Source organism: Rhagoletis zephyria, unplaced genomic scaffold, assembly GCF_001687245.7.
Source record: "Rhagoletis zephyria isolate East Lansing unplaced genomic scaffold, Rhagoletis_zephyria_1.1 Rzeph_scaffold_03040, whole genome shotgun sequence".
NCBI lineage: Eukaryota > Metazoa > Arthropoda > Insecta > Diptera > Tephritidae > Rhagoletis > Rhagoletis zephyria.
Window position 1 is genome coordinate 41,581 of NW_016160124.1, and position 5,485 is coordinate 47,065.

The 5,485-nt window shown below is 33.8% G+C and overlaps 1 protein-coding gene across 1 annotated transcript in view; it reads left to right on the forward strand.

Moving 5' to 3' along the window:
• Positions 1-3,145, forward strand: part of LOC108368270 (transcription factor grauzone-like) — a 20,965-nt gene extending 17,820 nt beyond the window's left edge. Inside the window, exon 8 of the mRNA XM_017623097.1 lies at positions 3,106-3,145. The gene's annotated coding sequence lies outside the window, so the exon portion shown is untranslated. The remainder of the gene's footprint in view (positions 1-3,105) is intronic.
• Positions 3,146-5,485: the final 2,340 nt, after the last annotated feature.

Below are 5,485 nucleotides of genomic sequence, written 5' to 3' on the forward strand. Positions count from 1 at the left end.
CGCACGCCGCCAATTTATTGTCAAAAATTTCTCATGCACATGCAACTTGTATGAGATCAACCGAAATTGAACGGCGTGCGTATGAAGCTAACTCAATTTCCAATTTTTGTTCTGCGTGACATTTTGATTTGACGTTTCGCTCAATGAAATCAAATGCAAACGCATGCAAGTCAATTTCGGGTGACGCAAAAAAACAAATTCGACGGCATGCGTACCAAAACGCAAGCCGCGAATATTAGGTTAGCCTGTTAGTCCGAAGTTTTTCTTCCTGCAAGTTCATGAAAAGTGTCAAACGATAGGCAGGGTTGCGTTTGTAAACAAAAACAGATAGCAAAGAAAATTAAGCGCCACGGAGACAATCAAATAAATACGTCAAGCATTGCATATGTGCGAGATTGGCTCGTGTCTTGCCCGCAAACGTTCAAATAAACGCGTTAATTCAACAAACAATTTCTTTTTCTTGTCCGCGCACTTGCTCACCACGACGATCAGAAGGCAAGTGTGCTTGTTTTTTGTCAAGCAAAACGCGAGACGGATGATATAGATATTTGATCGTCTCAATGGTTCCTAACATTAAAAAAAAATGGAAGTAGTTACAGGAAAAGAGATTTTTCGCGTTCCAGGTGACTTTTATTTTTTCGCTCTTGCTCCTCTTTTTCAAGAGAGTAATTTTGTTATTTGACAGTTTTACAGGTTTTTACACGAAGCTGGAACGCAACTATTCACTTTATGTATTTATCTCACCTGCCGCCATGCTGTAATGATTAGGGTGACCAGATGTGCCGAAGGAACAATCACGACACTCGCAAGAGAACATTCCCCTCCCCCTCCACCGCAACATACAATCGCATCTTTGCGGTTCATGGTTATTAATTTGGGACAGGGCCCTTAGACTGTTTATACACGGAAACTTTTGTCGACGCGATTTTTCACATTCCCTTTTGGTGTTGCTCGTTTCATTTCAAAAATGATAGAATACAAGAGTTGCGTTCCTTATCTCCCAGAAAAAGTCCGAAGTAGTCAGATTTAGTCCGAAAAGCGTTCCTTAACTCGAAAATGACAGCAAAAATGGGAGAGCAACACTCAGTGAGAGTGACTCTCTTCAGTCCGAAGTAGTCAGATTTAGTCAGAAGAATTTTTTCTGGCAAAATCCTGAAAAGTGTCAAACTCAATTGAATTTAAATTAACGGAAATTAAAAAATACGCAAAAAGTGAGAATAATCTAAAAAGTAAAAAAAGTGAATTGAAATTGGAAGGAGGCAAAAAATAATTGATATATTGATATAGTAAGTGTTTATTGTGCTTGTGCTTGTGTGAATGTGTTTTGTACATACGTTTCCATTCTTATTTGAAGTTAGTTTTGTTGTTGCCATTCTTTGGACTAAAAATTTGGTTTTTTGCGTTCCTTTACATTTCCTGTTATTCTCTTTTAGTGAGCGCATTTTGCTTACGCTCTGGCATTTTGACACTTCAGATTTTAGTCCAAAAAGATAAGGAATGAACCTAAGATTGCGCCGTCCTGGCCGTTGACATTTGTGTACCACAAGTAAACAAAGAATAGAGACAAGAGTAGAACGAATTGAAACTGTCAAAACAGTTCACTTTACNTGGTGTTGCTCGTTTCATTTCAAAAATGATAGAATACAAGAGTTGCGTTCCTTATCTCCCAGAAAAAGTCCGAAGTAGTCAGATTTAGTCCGAAAAGCGTTCCTTAACTCGAAAATGACAGCAAAAATGGGAGAGCAACACTCAGTGAGAGTGACTCTCTTCAGTCCGAAGTAGTCAGATTTAGTCAGAAGAATTTTTTCTGGCAAAATCCTGAAAAGTGTCAAACTCAATTGAATTTAAATTAACGGAAATTAAAAAATACGCAAAAAGTGAGAATAATCTAAAAAGTAAAAAAAGTGAATTGAAATTGGAAGGAGGCAAAAAATAATTGATATATTGATATAGTAAGTGTTTATTGTGCTTGTGCTTGTGTGAATGTGTTTTGTACATACGTTTCCATTCTTATTTGAAGTTAGTTTTGTTGTTGCCATTCTTTGGACTAAAAATTTGGTTTTTTGCGTTCCTTTACATTTCCTGTTATTCTCTTTTAGTGAGCGCATTTTGCTTACGCTCTGGCATTTTGACACTTCAGATTTTAGTCCAAAAAGATAAGGAATGAACCTAAGATTGCGCCGTCCTGGCCGTTGACATTTGTGTACCACAAGTAAACAAAGAATAGAGACAAGAGTAGAACGAATTGAAACTGTCAAAACAGTTCACTTTACAGCGAAAAACGTGCTTTAATTCTGATCAATGCGAAAATATTGCATTTTTCATCTAATCTATTGGAGAATAGTGAACGATTTAGTACACTCCATGCTTTGCAATTAAGGCTGCTGGAGCAAACGTTTTAGTGTACTCCATTGCTTTGAAATTAAGGCTGGTGCAGCAAACTGCGAAAAAAAGAAACAAATCAAGGAAAAGGAATAACAAATCGTCGCCTGGGTAAATGATTGTCGTATGTTAATTTCGGCAGGTTGTGGGAAATCGTGATTGAAGTTTGGAATGCAAATTCTCAAAAACGCGAAGATAGATTTTCTCCAAAGTCTCTGAAAATGTTACTATTTCACAAAATTATTAAATTTTTAATGTTTATTGTTAATTAGTTTTGAGTGTATGAAGGATTTTCTTTAGTAAAATTATGTCGTAAGCGTCATTTGTTCACAATTTGGTAGCCACTTTATATGAAATAAGACAAAATGTGATCAAAATGTCTGCAAAATTAACGACACCTTTTACTCAATATCTCGGAAACTAAAGGAGATATCCAAAAAGGAGAACGCCATTTTTAACATATTGATTAGTTTAATATTAGCTCTGATCCAATACTTTTCGTGAAAAATCCTGTAAATGTCAAACAGCAAAATTACTCTCTGAAGTGAGAGTAAAAAGTGAGTAACAACAAAAAGTACGGGAACAAAAAAACCATTTTTCCTGTAAAAACGTCAACCAGTGATTGCTTGACACTTTTCATGATTTTACCAGAAGAAAAAGTTCGGGTAAAATCTTGCAACTTCATTCTCTACACAACTCTCCAAAAGACGCTCTCATTTACAGGATTTTGGAGTACGGGAACATTTTTTCTGCAACTTCCTGCAATTTCGTGTAAAATCCTGTAAGTTCATGGAGTACTGGATCAGAGCTATTGCTGCATCACTAACTAATTTTTTAATAAATTATCGAAAAAATTGTAGTCAATATCTCGGAAACTATAGGAATATCTAAAAACCNGAGTACTGGATCAGAGCTATTGCTGCATCACTAACTAATTTTTTAATAAACTATCGAAAAAATTGTAGTCAATATCTCGGAAACTATAGGAATATCTAAAAACCGATAACACCAATCGAAAGGCCTTATTTCAAAATATATAGTTGCATCTAGAACTAAAAATCGTCAAAATGGCGCTTACGACAATCTTTTACCCAGCCGACGAAATATTAGGATTTGGTAATTAAGTTAAATAATTACAATGCACTCAAAGAAGAAATGTCTGGCAACACCAGCAAAGTTTTGAGGCGATTTTGCCTCAGTATATCCAGTAAACAAACTTAGCAACTTTTTTCCACCAAATTTGGTCCCCATAAAGGATTAGTGTTGCAAGCAACGCTTTTTCGTCAAAAAGGGTGTTGTGCAGCAATTTTATGTGGTGGAAATTATTTTAGCACTGGAAAAATGGATAGAAAAATATTGCACTGCGATTGAACATCTCAGGTTTCGCTGAAATATAAATGTATTAAGAATAATTATTTCTCCAATAAATCCTTNTGAACATCTCAGGTTTCGCTGAAATATAAATGTATTAAGAATAATTATTTTTCCAATAAATCCTTCTTTTTTTATTTTACTGTGTCGAGGTCGTTGAACAAATATTTGTAATTTAGTATTTAAGTTAATTGTGAAATATATTGAATGCACAAATTAAGTTATGGGAGCGATTTATTCATAGAATTGGAAATAAGGTTGATGATATACTTTAAATAAATGGTGAGTCTGCGAAAATATCTTTTCAGCATATGAATATACTTCTTAACATTTTCCCGAAATTTTACATACAGGCTCGAAATTATGCCAGTAACATTCAAATATCGTCGCTTGGATGGAAAATTTCCGTAAGCGTTATTTTGACAGTTTGTAGTTAAAGATGCAGTTATATATTTTAAAATCAGATATTTCGCTTTTTTTAACAGTTTTTTGGATATCTTCTTTAGTTTCCGAGTAATGACTAAAATCATTTGGTACAAATTACGTTAGTAATGCGGTCGTACTAAACTAATCAAGATCCTTCAAATAGCGTCATCTGTATTTTTAAATATCTGCTTTAGTTTCCGACATATTCAGCANGTTAAAGATGCAGTTATATATTTTAAAATCAGATATTTCGCTTTTTTTAACAGTTTTTTGGATATCTTCTTTAGTTTCCGAGTAATGACTAAAATCATTTGGTACAAATTACGTTAGTAATGCGGTCGTACTAAACTAATCAAGATCCTTCAAATAGCGTCATCTGTATTTTTAAATATCTGCTTTAGTTTCCGACATATTCAGCATTATCATGAGTTTCATTTTCTCGAACCGGGCCATCTTTCACTTTTCGTTTCCGTGTATTCACTACGGGTGGGTGAAAACATATCTGGCGAATTTTTTTTTAGGGCGAGACTCACGATTAGGCTGATTAGTGTAAAGTATCGGTAATTTATAAAAAATTTTATCACATTTGGCGTATACGACAAAATTTTATTAACCTCATAAATGGTTGACAGTAAACTAAAAAATAAGATAATTTAAGAATTTCGTGAACTAGTACATAGCATTCTCCGACCCTTTGGAGAAAATATGTAGTCGAGTTTCTGAGAAATTGCATTCCAAACTTCAATTGTGATTTCCCCGAAACCTGCCGAAAGTAACATGCAACGATCTTTTATCTTGGCGACGATATAACATTTAGCTAAAATATGCATCTAAATAAATTATAAATGTCATTATTTTCGCAATTGAAGTATATGCCAGGCGAGTAACAGGTAAATACATACGTATGTAAGTATACCTAAATTACCACGTTGAGCTTTGTATAATAATCTCTCTCTAATGCATTAATTCTATATACGTTGGGACCAATGCCCGACGCAGTTATGTCTTTATTTAATAACGGCTCTATGACAAAATATTCAAGAAATATATTCTTAGATTTTTATTTACTTCATTTCATGCATTAATATTGACCTGATTTTTTTTTAATATACCAGGCTCTATGACAAAATATTCAAGAAATATATTCTTAGATTTTTATTTACTTCATTTCATGCATTAATATTGACCTGATTTTTTTTTAATATACCAGGCTCTATGACAAAATATTCAAGAAATATATTCTTAGATTTTTATTTACTTCATTTCATGCATTAATATTGACCTGATTTTTTTTTAATATACCAGG